This window comes from Serinus canaria, chromosome 3 (assembly GCF_022539315.1).
Source record: "Serinus canaria isolate serCan28SL12 chromosome 3, serCan2020, whole genome shotgun sequence".
In the NCBI taxonomy this organism is placed as follows: Eukaryota; Metazoa; Chordata; class Aves; order Passeriformes; family Fringillidae; genus Serinus; species Serinus canaria.
Genome location: NC_066316.1, coordinates 70,870,994 through 70,886,899, shown reverse-complemented (window position 1 = coordinate 70,886,899; position 15,906 = coordinate 70,870,994).

Here is a 15,906-nt window from a genome sequence, read left to right as displayed (position 1 = left end):
AATGGCTTATCCAAAGTCACTAATTACATCTTTGGCTGAGGAAAAAATAAAAAAATAAACAGCTGTCCAATAGGCTAGTCTACCATGCACAATCCTAACCTATGTTGCTGCACTAAGGGTAGCAGAGTATGAGTGCCTTCACCAGTTTGTACAGGACAGATCCTTGCTACCCTAATGCTAATTCTAAATGTAAAGAAAACAATAGCTACAAAAATTCTGTGAGTTTGAATTTCCCCCTAAATCTCCTAGAATGATATCTATCTTTTTTTTTCTTTTTTTTCCTGGAGAGGCTTCTAGCCCTGTAACTTCATGTTGTCCTTTATAAAACAAGCTTTTTATTTAAAGATGTATAGTATTAGAGATCTTAAACCCACTTGCAAAACAAGATGGAAAAACAATTTTACATCAGAGGGGAAAAAAGGCTTTTCATTAAAAGAAAAAGAATAACTAAGCCAGCATGTGTGTATTAATGCACATTTGCAAATATAGACACCACAAAACTGTAATTAAAATAATCTTAGAAAGTAAAATCTTATCCTAGTGGATAGCCACCAGTAACCATTGCTCATAGTGAGAGGAGGAAGATAAAATATGGGATATGTAGGGAGATAGTGCTGTGCAAAAGATCCACTATATTTGCACTGAATCATATTTTCCATTTCTGCTTTCATCTAATAGTGTGTATACTAAAAGATGGTTGCCACTGAAATTTGATGTTCCAGTGAGTATGAGCAAACATAGAATTTGATCTGGAGCATCATTTGTATTGGCAAAATTCTCAGCTGGAGTCCCACGGAACTACAAGATATTAAATAGATTTATTGCCTATCAGTTTTATACCAGAGGGAGAATATCTGCTTCTCACAGTGAAGAGATGCATTATAAAAAAAGTAACTGTGATACGATGAAATCATCATTCAGCCAAGCTAAAATAAATGATAAATTCCCTCTGTGGATGATTTTTATCTGGCTGCACCTGACAGCAAAAGTTTTCACAGGCTGATATACCCACAGATTTTAAAAGGAGATTAACTCTAAACAACATTTCCTGGTATCAGTTTAACCCTCTCCCTCCTCTTTCCAATTTTCCCAAGCCATTGACTGAAACAGAGACTTTTCTTGAACTTATAGGCAACTCAGAAGATAAGTCAGGCAAAACACAGAGAACATAAATTTCAATTACCATTTTACACCTCCAGCAAAGTAGAGGTGGGTACTGCCTCTGCTAGAATTTTCTGCCACTTTCTGGAGCATCACAGTCTTCAATAAAATTTGAAGGACTAAAACAATTTGGATGTCCTACAGCATGTGAAAAATATGATTCTGCATCATAATTCTGCAAGCAACAGAGACTAAGGGAAAGACCCTTGTACATGCTGTGCTAACATAAAATCCAAGCTCAAAAAATAGATTTCTTGATTTTACAAGTGGAATATAAAGGACATTCTCTATTAAACGAGCATTTACTGCATAGTAAAGGTATTACATTATGTCATAATAAAGCATTCAATAATTCAGGCCACTTTTGTTTTGCCAGGGTCTATAAATCAGGAATTATAGGAGATGGAAGCACACCAATTGCAGATATAAACATCTTTTTAAGTTCCATAGATTAAATAGGAAAGCCACAAATCAACAGTAAATTTGAAGGGGTAGTCTCATCCCTTAATATAAAGCTGGTGTAAAATACTTATTCTTACTCAAAAGTTTTATACTTTTTTATCAGTGCACATAACCAGTATATAGAGTAGAGGCAGAGTAGCAGGCATTGCTTTACTATTCTGAACTCGTTGAGTATATTTTTTCATTCTCTACTCCCTAATATATGTTTTTTTCATGTGTATCTCTTGGCTGCACATCTCTCTCCCTTCTTTATCTTTTCTACCTTGTTTTTTCTTTTTGTATACAGACATTTACCTTTTGCTAATGGATTTTAGAGTGGGAGGTGGAGTACACTTCTCCATACAAATTCATTTGCCAATATTGAAATTCACATCCCTTGCCTTTCACTAAATGTGTTTCTTGTGAGAGCTGAAATTAATTTTTACTGTGAGCACAAGGCTGTTGTTTATAAGGGATTGCTGCCCCGCCTCCTGGGAGCTATTGTCTGTGACAGTGAGCATTAGGCTTTGAGCAATTGTACTGTGGGCTCCAGTGAAACTGTGCTCCAATTCTTAAACTGAAGTCCTCAGGGTAGGAAAATGTAGAGGCAATTAGGTGTTTCTATAACAGATAAAATATTTTGTAAATAATGAAAAGAGCCTGTACTGTCCTGGTCAATACATGCAGCCAGAGATCACCTCCAAATTAAAGCAAAAAACACCCTCTACACAAAAACAAACAAACAAGCAAAACCTAAATAAAACCTTAAAAAAACCCCAAAAGACAAAAAAAAAACCCCACAAACCAGACAAAAAACAGTGAAAGGAGCTACATTTGACATGGGGTGACTCTTGGAGGTGGAGGGCAAATCTTGCACTCTTTGTGCAGGGGGGATAGACTGAACATGAAGGAAACAAAATTGTATCTTTGTGTAATTCTTCCTTCATGTTTTTCTTTTGAATTGAATATGTTTATTAATTTAATTGGGAATTTTATGTATGTGAGTTTTGATAAATAGAATTATTTCCCCTGCCAGGACAAGGTGCCCCTACCAGGAGTAATAAACCATACTGACATGATTAGAAACACTTTAAACTATGTTCTAGTTCAATTTTTCCCTTCTTTTCTTTCTTCATTATTTTTTTTATTCTTTGACCAATTCTTATGATAAATATTCAACAGTTGGGTTTATCTGGAATTGTGTTACAGGGTGGGCACAAAGGGAATGCTAAGGCTTCAGTCTTGCAATTCAGTCTGTGCTGACCCAAATGAGGCCCAAAAAGAGACAAGCTATGGTATTGTTTGAAACAGTATTGAAACAACTAGGTACCCTGCTTGACTCCACTTACCTGAGCCTAGTAATAGAATTGTAGTTCACAAGAAAAATATTTTAAGACATAAAAATTAGGTCTTAGGTAAAGTAGAAGGGCTTATAATTGGGGTCTAAACTCCCCTATTTCTTTGTTTCTATTCAGATCTGGACAGTATAGATGAGTAAACCAGATTTGGACACAAAATGTGCTCAGGACCCTGAGGCTGGCTGTCACAAAAGAGCAATATCCGTACTCTGAAGCTCCCTGGGTCTCTGAGGCAGCGTGGCCACATTCAAGGCACTCACGGGAATGCTCCACAGATTGTGTGCTGAGCTTCCAGGCAGCACTTGGAAATGAGTGGCATGGTGACAAATTCTCAGGCCAAAGCAGTAGCAGGAATTCTTCCAACATCAAGGATGAGCAAATACCAGTCCTCTGCTCTGGCTCTGCTCATATTAGTAATTTAAGCATGGCTGTAAAGTTTAAGTACTTTGGTTGCTGTTTTGTGAATGGCTGAAGCACCCATTCCTGCCAGCTGAACTATTCTAGACCTGCTTCACAAATCAGCACAACTGAGTTCTGTAAACCATGACTTTGCCATCTGTATACCATAAGTTCAGTTCTGTGAGGTTTCTAAAAGAACAGTTCATGGCTTGGGGTGACTGCTGCTTCATGTTAAATCCTTTGTCAGGCATTCTGAGGATATAAGGACTGCTTTGATAGGGAGAGTGAAAGTGTGTGTATATGTGTGTCTGTAGTGGGAGAGGAAATTAGTGAATGAAGACTTTAGTTTCAGGATGCCAACCTTCAAAAACACCTGTAGAAACTGCACATCTACATTTCCAGAGAGAGTTCACATATCCATGCCAAATCCTCTGCAAAGCAAAGGACATGTGACTGCTCAGCAGATCAGGATGGGTGAAAGCATTCAATTAGAAAGAAAAGCCAAGGATTTCCATCCTTCTGGAGATCCTGCTTTAAATATGTAAACTATCCTGGAACAAACCTACAATAAGTGATCTCCTGAAAGTGAGCCTTTGGTACTTCCTTCCCATTCTGCTCTGTCACCATCTGGCCCAAAGAAACTTTAGCACTTTGGTAGAGAGGAAAAAATTGGAAGCATGATCCCAAGATCATGATCTTTGCAGCCTGGCAGTCAATGCTGCAGAGGGCTGAATTGAGGTCAGATCCCAGACATGCTGTTAGCACTGAAAGGTAAGGCACATCTTACTGTCAGGGCTCAATAAGACACCTTCACCCTGGAGGAGGATGTACTTCAATAAGCATCTCTAAAAATTCACACCCATGTGCAAATGGGGTGTGCACATGTGCACAAGCTGGTGCCATAACCTACCTGCTCTCCTCATTCAACAGGAGGTTTAGGAGTAATTCTCATCTCTGGGATATCATGTTCATCTCTGGACTGTGGACTTCAGCTGAAGGTCACACATATGAATTTTAATGGTACCATTTGGTACTGCATTAGCTAAGTTATTTTCACATTCTGACAATTTAAATTTCTGACTTACATTAGGGAATGTTGTCCAAAACCTGGTCATAAACCCAGAGAGGAGTTACATGTTCTTCAAGTCTCAGGTCAGGAGCTTGCCACTGAAATTCCAAGTATCTGGGCATGTGTGAGCTCAGAGTAATGAGCTTTCTCTCTCCTTATTTCTCTGCTAGCTTCCAAAGTTAAGAAACTAGTTTCTCACATGCAGGTTTTAAAAGTAAGCATTCAATTTTCAACAAGAACCCCCAAGAATACAAATAACTATTTTTTTCTTAAATGGGTCAATGTTTAAGAAATTTTAAGTTAAAGCAGAATCAAGAATTCATACCTTTTTTCTGTCCTCAGGAAAAAAAAAATTCATGTACTGTGGACAGGTGGGAATTTTCATGTGGATGTAAGTGAAACAAAAATTCAGAAACCAAAGTTCAGTGGTGAAATATTAGCATCATACATGGGAAAACTAACAAAGAGTTCATGTCCCACTCAAGTTTATATTGTATTCATGTCAGCTGAACATAAAATTTTCACATTTCGGACTAAAAAAAAGTTTTTTAGTATTATGATGACATTAAAATTCTTGATTTACAGCCACGGAATCAGTTCTTGGAGCATTCTCAAACAGCAAAATGTCTCAACAGCACATATTTCCAAGCTGTAGTTTTAGCAGATAGCAAAAATAGCTCTCACTGGATGGTGTGTGCTAGACAGCAGTCAGCGTGTTCCCTGCCAAGACACTCACTGCCATTTGAGCACATCCAGGGTGGAGGGAGGCCAGGGAACAGCCTGCATATAACACAATGTGCAAAATAATAGAAAGATACAACTTTCTGCTTCTTTTCACTGCATACTGGCTGTGGGCTATAATGCTGTCCACTGCCTGGCAGCTGCAATAGCCCATGTATAAAGTGGTGGCCTACATTCTGGAAAGGCAGGTTTCTCCCAGTATCTTGAGGGTTTCTGCACATTTTTGATGATTCTCTCATGCTCATGAGCTGGTGAACCTGGTTTATTAGTATGTGTGTTTCTTAGTGCAGTTTCTCAAACTGTCAGAACTTTCCTCTCTTAAATGCACAAAATGTGACCTGTACAGTGTATCAGAGTATTTTTCCATGCTACCAGGTGAGATTTATGTTTGCAGTGTTTTTTTTCCTCTTTTCGAGTGCCAGGTTGAGGATTCTTCCCCTGTCTTAAGGGTGGGACCCCCACCTGCCCAGACTCCCTGACTAGAGCTCAGTCTGTTTTCCAGCTCTGTGGAAAACAAGACAACCAGCAGAGCTGGGACTCTCCAGGAGCCAAAGACTCTGGCTGATTAATGACTCAGAAAATGGATCTTCCAGGACAGAATGTTACCTCTTCACATGGAGAGTATAAAATACACCACAGAGTGTCAAAACAACTGATTGTTAAAGTGCACATTTCCTCTAAGAACACAGGAATCTTTCCTTGGAATATGTGTGTGGCTTTCTCATCATGTCCAGGCTAGGAGTACCAGGTTGATCTGATTAAAGCAGTTACCCTACATCTCTCTTAAAACAATGCATCTGAATTTCTGACTAATCTGTGATTTACTCATATTAATTACTCTTGCATGCCTAATTTAATATTATCTGTAATTCTGTATATTTGGCATGGAAAGACTACATCCTAAAAGACCAGCTGTAGAGCTGTCAAGTAGAAAGTATCCTACAATAGCTCCTCCACTGTGTTTCTGATACTTTCCAGGTGTTTCCATCTTTAAGAACTTCTACCTTCCTCTTAGAATTGTTTTGATTTCACTGTGTATTTCTAATAGGTCATTATTACACAGGCAGTGAGTCAAATCCATGATATTTATTAAAATATTACTAAGAATCTTCTTATTCAATACCTCCCATAATATGATTCTCATTATGAAATTATGCCTGAAAATTTCATCTTTCATCTGCTTTTCCTGACTCTGCCCACACTGCTTTATATACCCTTCCAGAGAGATGCCATGTACCATGAGAGTAATCTAGGGGAGGCTTTCCTTTCCCTAGTTCTCCCCAGAGCTTTGGTCCCAGCGTGGTTCCCTCAGTGGTTTCCCCACTGTGGGCAGCAGGGGATTAAGGACAAGTCCCTATTGTGGCTGAAGCTGCTTTTTTGGTAGAGTGCTGGTTTGTACCAGTTAGACACACACAACACACTTAGATTATGGCAAGAAAAAATATCCAGATCAGCAGTATTGTAATACCCCTAGTTTGTGAATATAACAGTGCGGGAAGATAAAGATGTGAAAAGTGAAGAGTAGACAGCTGCTGCCCTGAATATTTATGAATAGAAACCATTACCAGAAGCTTTTAATAATTCCTGAAAAATTTGGACATTATTTGACATTTCCTTTAAACACCAAAAATATTTTATTTAATTTTTGTTTAAGACATATCTCCCTTTTGTTGCACTCTAATCTGATAAATTTGGGTAAAATCCTTCAGACAAAGAAAGAATATTTTAAAATCTCCCTTTTTTTTTTTTTCTTTTCACTACAAGCTGCAAAGTAAATGGATTTCACTCCAGTTGGAATAGAATACATTTAAACTTCACATTTTATACATACATTGACTATAAAGATTATTGGGCTTTCAGGGTCATTTGAAAACAAGTGCTCACAAAGATAAAATTTATGAGGACTTTAAAACACACCATGTCCCTTGAGCTGCAGTAAATAGTCTTAATTAATAAGTGGCAGTCTCAAACACATACACACAGCTAAGAAATCTGTGTTAAATTCCTAGCTATCTGAGTTAAGGTGCAGGGATTTGGGAAGCACACTGCTTTTTTCATACTTCAGGACAGAGACATGGATTTATACCAGCTGCACATACTAACAATTCTGTACTACAGATTTCAATTTCAAGTGAAATAGCTTCACCCACTTTCTTTATGTATCCATTCTTCAGCAAAGGGAAGTGGGGGTAAGAAATCTCATGCAAAAAACCCAGCATGGAGTACTGAAGCTAAAGCAGTAGATACACAAAATATTGTAAAATGCAGGAGTAAAACAAAATTTCACATCTGGCCTATTTATAGCCATATGGAATGGGTACAGTGTCCATATCTGAATAATTACTTCATTACTAATACAGTACAAATCTGTTTGACTTCTGCTAATACACCCAGTCCTGTACAGTTATCCTTTACTGTATTTCAGTATTTCAGGGAAATGAGGAAGCTTCAGTGCTTCCTACAGCACAGGAGGTGACTGACAACATTACAGCCCTACCTGTGGATAACAGCCTGCTCTGAAGAGCATGGTGACTATGAGATTATGATGTAATGGAGTCATCCTAGCTGCACAGTTACTGGATTTTATGTTTCTGTCCAGATGTTTAGATCCAATCTGCATATCTCTTAACTCTCAATGGCTTTAAAGTAAGAGTATGAATATTTAATTATTTTTGTGCTTTCAAGCAAACCTAGAGAGGAGAGTGGAACAATTCCAAGAAAACAGAAGAAAAATGGCAGATTGAGTACTCTGTCTAGGTTTCCATTGATGAGACCCAGCATTTCCTTCCTTCTTTCCAGTAAGTTTGCCCCTAGGGCTGAGCACCTTTGATGGTTCTGTGCTTCAGCAGCTCGAAATTGCTTAGGCAAAACAGAACTCACCAGGAGTTTTCATTGAGAAGGGAATAAAACTTTTGTCTTCCATAGCAGTGTTTTATCTTAGGAAACTTGAGACCATGTTGCATTTATTTGTGTTCATCTTCTTTTTTAATTTTAAGTTTCTTCAAACTGTTCCTGCTTTACTGTCTTTTTTTCTAACTTTCTCCCACAATAGCAAAGTGAAGAAACAAAATAAAATAAAATTACTAATAGAGAAGGATAAAGGGTAAGACACAAGTGAAAAACAAATTTGAAATCTTATAATTGGAATGGAAAAATGGAAACATAAAAATTTTCCACATAGACTTTACAAGAATTTGAAGTTTGTTTGCTTTTCCCTCCAAAAAAATAAACATCAGCTCAGTTAAACTGATTTATACTGTCCCCTTTCTGTTATGCCACGTACAGTTGTGTCATATTTTTTCATATTTGTGGCATAATGAGAGAACATGCCTCAAGTTTCTTATTCAGGGAACCACAGACAAACAACTTCTACAAAACTCTTAGACAAGATTAATTTGAGTATTTATTACAAACCACAGAAAAATTTGGAAACACCCTGGAATTCACTTTGATACAAGTTGTGTGTTGTTGAATATCAGGGCATTTAGGGGATTTGTTTCTTTCTTATGTAGTTGTAAGGAGTGAGCTTATTGCTATTTCAAAAATAATTAATTATTCTTCATTAGAAAAAAAAAGTTTTTAGATCAAAGGTAATGTAAAATAATTTAGCAAAACTGTAGATTCCTGTGAATTTTGTTCCAATGGGCTCCAACTGTGAGTAGCTTAATAGCTTTGCTGTCTGTGTACAGCAATTATTTTAAACAGATGTCTCTTTTCTACATCTATGAAGCCAAAATAAATCTAGCATCCAGTGACAAATTAATGTTGGTTTTAACATCACCACCTGGAAAGTCTTATATGGAGCACCATAAATGTGTTAGTGACCTCACACAGTATTAGATAGTTTTTTGTTAGTTCTTTCTATATTTTTATATGATATAAAATACAATTCTATAACACTTTGACAAATTCCCACTACAGCATATTTTTTTATTTCAATAGTTGCTATCTATCCATAATATTAAGCAAATTATTAATATTAGTATTAATATTTTTCTTCCAAAATCCTGTCAACAGTTCTTATCCAAAAATAGCATTACATTTGACTAAGACTGAATAGTTTTGAGACTTCTGTAGGCAATATGAGGATTAAACATCTGTAGAAGCAAACCTGAGATTTTTCAGATAATTCATTCTGATCATAGGTTAATTCTTTTCCTTCACTAAACCAGCTTACATTTTTGGATATTTTTCAATAGCTACTTTTTCTTCCTCCCTCCACAAAAAAAAAAAAAAAAAAAAAAAAAAAAAAAAAAAAGCCAAGAAATTGCAGTATTTGATTTCATCTCAACACAACCCACACACAGTAGGAGAAAACTGACTTTCTCCTGCTAGATATTCCTGCAAATTGCCTGTCTCCCTTCTCTCTGCCTGTAAACCTTTCCTTTTTACTGAAGTCACCCTCTTGAGAAGTCTTATAGGTGCTGTGCAGTCTTTGCCACAGACCACACAACTCCTGCTGTATCCAAACCTACAGCCTGCCTGGAGGCCTCTCCCAACAACATTCCCTCCATGCACCAACAGCTCTGTCTCATAGAGATTATATGCCTTGGTACAGTGGCACTAAATTAACAATTTTTTGATCTCCTACATGTAAAATAAGAAGACAAAAGATATTGATTCTAGGGGGTTGTAATGTGGTGCCAGTAATTTTTGAAGGATTCTCCTCAGTCCTGGTGTCTGGTGGGTTATCTGGTTAGTCATTCCCCCTGCCAGCAGCAATGGGCTGGATGGAGACATTAAATAGGTCAGGTGTGATCTTCAGGCTGTCGTTTTGACCTTATGAGTTAATGTTGCATTGTGAAAAGGGACAGATATAAAACCTGGATTCAGGGTTTATAATTGCATTTTTTGCTTATGAAGACTCCAAGAGTACCTCTGAGGTCATAAACCTTTCCTGTCTGTGGTATGTTTGGGCTTTTTCAAATCCTGTAGGGGATTTGTGTGTGTCTGTGTCTGTGTTACGAAAGCATGAACTACCTAGAGAAAAAATTTTGAACCCTTAACCATTAAACTTTGCTGATGAAGGTAGTACATACAGCAAAAGCAGAGCTCAGTATGCCAGAACACCTTATATAATGGAACAGGGTGTCTATAGAATTCCTTGGCCACAGAGGATTCACATACTAACTGGCTACAGGCAATTCTCACACCTGTTTTTAAACAGAGCTGTGTGAACACAACCACAGTTCAAATTGCTTTGGCACCACAACAACAAGCAGAAATGAACAGACAAGCATAGTAATGACTCAAAATGTTTCACAGGATCCTATCCCAGATTTCCCAGCAGATAAAGATTGGACTGTCTCCTTTTCATTGACCATTGATGGAGTCTAAATTAGCAATGCCAGCATTGCAAAGTGAGAGGGAGTAGCACATCAGTCAATATGGAGGAAAACTAGATTATCACTGTGTTGAGTAAGGAGCAAGGCTTAATTGGGCGTGAGAGCCTATCAGAAACTGTTCTGAGCTGACTGAATTTTCCTGTAGTTGAATAGCACAGGTTCAGTTAGCAACTACTAGGCATGTCCTTTTCCAACTTTCTTGGAAGGAATTCCCAGATAGGTCAATGCAGATCATCCTTTGCCTGATATTCCCAAGCATCACACTCTGTACATACTCCATGTTTAGGGGGTGGGCATTCCTTGGGCACTTCCTGTGGGTGTTTCCTCGTTGCATTGATATGTCTAGCTTCATACTCATATTTTATTTCTTTGCTTGGTAATCATGATTGGATTCTTTATAGATCTGTCAAGCCCACCGCTAATAATGTCTGCTTTATTCCATTCCTGTGTAGAAATAGCTTTACAACATTATACAGCCTCTTGCCACCCAGTAAATAATTTCAAAATACAATTTATGATTGATTTTAAGGAGACTTATGGAAGAGATCACTTAATATCAAAAAACAAAAACAACAAAACAACTAAAAAAAAAAAAAAAAAAAACCAAAAAAAAAGCAGCCTTGAAAAACATATTGTGGCCTATACAAATATAGGGACAATTTTGGAAAGACTTGGGAAAATGATGTCAAGTACCATGCAAAATATTACAGTAATCGTGAGCTTTTAGGGAAAGATCAAATACATGACTGTAGGTATTTACACTATTTTTAAAGCATCTGCTCTTTGGGGAGTTTTAACAACAGACTTTACTGATGGAATCCGAAGAGAGGGCCCAGAGCTTCCCACTTTACCCTATTAAACAGGGAGACTCCAGGGGCAGCTGCCCTGATATTCTACCACTTTTAACCTTTCCAAGAGAGGCATTATGCACACCTGTGCTCTGATGGGATGAAGCCAGTACCACTGCATCTGGTTATCTGATACCAGCCGCAGCCTGCAAGGACTACCAATGGTTTTATCTCAGTTCTCTGAGTGTACACACTCTTTCAAGTGTTAGAGAGTAACAGTGGTATAATTCAGCCCAAGCAAAATAAAATCATCAGCCTTCTTGACTGTCATCAACAGCTTAATACAAAACTTAATTTGCTGAAGTAAATTTTGGAGGGATTTTGTTTTGTTGTCTGTTTTGGTTTTTATTTCCTCCAGAGGAGCATCACAGACTGGGAAATCATTGATTTTCAGCTCTAGCCACAAACAGAATCTGTGAAGATCAGAGTTACCATAATATTAATATTTTCAGTTGTGTGAAGTTGGCATGGGATTTACTTTTCTGTAAAGAGACACTAATCATCTCATGTTATCTGGAGTTTTAAAAGCCCTTTCAAATATGTTGCTAAATAATTACATATGTCAACAGTCCTACAGCAGATAACAAAAGAATTAAAAATATCTACCTACTATCAGTCCATTTTGCTCACTGCAAAAGAGCTGTGTAATACTCAGCTCATAATTTGATAAAACTAACCCAGAGGAAAGGGAGGAAACAGATGTTTTATTTCATCACGAGAAACATTTTTTTCTCCCACATTATGTTATTAGTATAGATTCAAAGGCACAGAGATGATAATTCTGGCCTGGAAAATGAAATTCTTCTCCAGGGACCCTTTCCAAACTGATTTGCTCAATCAGAACTGTCTCCTGCTACCTGATCCTGGCTCTGGTGCTTCAGAGTGTCTAATCAAGAGATGATTACAGATGATGACATTGAGGAGGTTCAGGTTTAGTGCCATCATGGTGGTCAATCAATAACGTGATTGTCCAACTCAGTACACAAGAGATCTGTGTATAAATCTTGTTATTTACTAACTCCTCACGTCTTGGCCTTGGTATGAAAACAAAATTGATGTGTTTTGCAGTGTAGAAATGCTCATTCTAAGAATATTTTGTCTGGCACAAGCATTAATATTTCCAAGAAAATTCATTCAGTCTCCTTTTGGCTTTATTCAGTTTACAGCTGTTTCCATACTTCTAGTGACTTCTCACTTTACCCGTGATCCATATGTTCCAAACCCAAAATCAAACCTGGCTGTCAGTATCAAGACCTCTAGTCAAAAAAGCCTTCACAATATTCAGACCCCTTTGATACTGGTTTTGGAAAGGGAATCTTATCAAGGAAATTCAAATTCTAAAAGTTATTTAAAAATACAAATTAAAAGCCTCCAAGGAAGCAAAAAGCTAATTGTTGAATAACAAAGGGTTCACCTTCTTGCACTGTTAGAGTAAATTGATTTGTTTCTTGTGATTCAAAACTAATAAAGTTATGACTTTGTTCAAACATAATTTTACTTGGAAAATCACAAGATATGTAAGCATACTCCTGATTTCTGTATCTATACATCAGATATTCCACTTAACTGAGGAGTAGCAGAACCCAAAATTTCTTTCAAAGTCCTTTTTGACAGAAGGAACTAGAAAAAATTTCTGTTGCTTAATTAATGAAGATTCAGACTTATCCAACTTTATTTAGTCTGCTGTACTGTACATTTTTGTTTTAGAATGAAGTACAGTGTTTTTATAGCTTCCTTCAGGATTTATTTGTAAGGAGACAATTTGCCATTCACATTCCTGGGAGGCCACATTTCTGGTCATAGTCTCTATGCCATCAGTATAAGTCCAAGGATTTTTATGATTTCACCTGAGTGACTCAAGTCTGGATGTGGTAGAAGATTTACCAAAATTTGATTTAGATAGTTTGATTTCCATTCTGCAGTGTTACAGAAAAAAATTAGGTAATACTGCAGCCATGTAAGAAAATGTCTGTGGCTAACATCAAATTTCTCCTGAGGAACAAGTATACAACTGTGCTGTGTACCGACCATCTCAGCTCCACTTCTGAATTCACCAGTGCAGAATGAGATTATGTGGTGCTGTAGGTCAAAGCATTTTAAACAGAAGTAACTGGGCACAATATTTCCATGATTTAATGAGAGAATAAATAAATATTCAGTTAATACCTTTTTCTAAGTATCATGGGCAAGGTTTGTTGTCTTGGTGCATCCTTACTGTTTGCAATTTGATCATCAGGTTAGATCGACTACTTCTTATTCATAGATTTTGCCAAATATTTTTTATTTTTTTTTACATGAGGAGTCAGACTTAAATATTTATTGATGTAAAACAGCTATGTGAAAGCCAAAAAAGCTTCAAAAGGTGAAACTAGAAGTGAGAGTTGAAATTTAAAGCTACCAGGTTTAATGCTTCAAAGATTTCAACCTGTTATATGTAATGGTTTGCAAAAGTGCCTTTTGAAAGTCGTTTTCCCTAACACTTTTGAGCTATGAGTGAAATCTCTTCTGTTTATTATTTTCATGATGTTCAGACACTTATCTGATACAGCATGAAGGATTTGATCCTGAAAAAACACCTGCAAATATAAATAAATCTACTTACTGTGACCAGGGTTAGCTAACAGGAGCAAGAAAGAAAGTAGTTCGCTCTTAAGTTCTGCACTACAAACACAGCATATTCAAGAAATTAATGAAAAGGCAAAAGAGACAGAGAGAAGAAAAAAAAATCAGAGATATGATTTTGAAATAAAGTGTAAATGAAAACCACACATTTAATATGAAGTACTAAACCATGTTTAAAAAATTATACTACCCTAAAATAAGAAAGAATTGAGGCAGCAAATCTAGAACTTGATTATAATCAAATTAAATTTAAAAAATAACAGAAGGAAAAGGCAAAAATTAAATAATCTTTTACAACTAGAGACAAATAAGCTGAATAAAAATAAAAGGCACATATTGCTTGGTAAAACCAAAGATGTTTAATTTGTCATAAAAACACAGTATAGTACAATAAAACTATACAGACAATAAAAAGAATATTAGAGTTATCTGTATTTGAAACAAGGATCTAAGCCTCAGGTGTTTGCAGGAATGGCTGTGACAAGATTTTAAAGGGTTTTCAAACCACTAATAGTTTTATTTTCTTGCTTTACTTATTTTTATACAAGCAGTTGCAAAGTGATAAACTACAGGATAAGCACAAAGTGATCATAGAATTTGATAAGACAGAACATGTTCAGTGCAGTATAATTCATGCCAGATGGTGAAACTAGCAGAAGTTACAAACAAATAAATGATGTTGTTTGTTCAAGTTCAAAGCTGACCTCCCAGAATTCACAGGGGGAATGTCAGATAAAAGAAAATATCTTTGCCCCAAAGTACAATTTGATGGCAGCTACAGTACAAGAAAGCTCATGGCTAAGCAATTACCTGACTTCTCCCACGTCTACTTCTTGACCATACTTTGGTCCAACACCAAACCCACTCCAGTTCTAGAACCTCAATACAGTTGCTAAATCCTCTCATTCAAGATATGTACTTCCCCTCTCTTCCACCACTGCTTGACAGCTCCTTTTCATAGCAGGGAGACATTCCTAGTTCAGTCCTAATCCAAGATTTATTGCCGACTTCTGTTGGACTCTCAGGGAATGAAAAGGGCAGAAACAGCAAGACCATCAGAAGCATTCATTCTTGACAGTCACAAAGGTTACCCATGCCCCAGGCCCGATTTGTTAAAATGCAAGTAATTCTATTGCTAAAGGGGAATTTTCATGAGACAGACTCCTGCTAGCAAATAAATACTTCAAGACTATTGATTGCCATCAGAGAGACCATCATCTGGTACAGTTTTTCCATTTCTACTCTGAGCAGTCTTCAAACTAGCAACTAAAAGAAAAGAGTCTTTATTATTCCATGTCAGCCACCCACTTCCCTACAGGCAGGATAAGATTTGCCAATACTTCTGTAACACACTCATGGGCATAACAAGAGAGAGTATTGCTATTTACTGGCCACAGCACTGACTTCACGCTTATTAACTTCTCTGATCTCCTCTTCCTCTGCTCCCAATTAGCAGAGGATGCCTGTTTGTAGGCTTCAGGCTGGGAGCCACCACCCTCACATCCAGTTGGATGTGTGGCAGTAATTGCTCCAGCTGCAAAGCTGCCTTTAAGATCAGAGGTCCCGCCAGCCCTGGAGGCTTTCTGCAGCTGTATGCCCTCCTGTCAGCCTGGCTGCTGCAGTGGAGTCTCAGCCTTGCTGGGGTGGCTGCTGTGCTTCCACAACTCCTTGGTAAAGTGCAAGGGCCTGACTCCCCAGTGCCTTGGGCAGCGTGCTGTCATTTACCTCTATGCAAACTGGGTGTAACATACTGCTGGAGCAGTGCATTAGACAGAAGAAAACTACTAAGATCAAGCTGACAACATGAAATGGTTTCTTCTCAGCACGAGACTTCACAAAGTTTCTTTAAATTTAAGTGTAAAGTTCTCTTTCTTTTTCTGTACTGTAGGTTCAGCAGGGGCTGATTCTTTCACAAGCAAGCT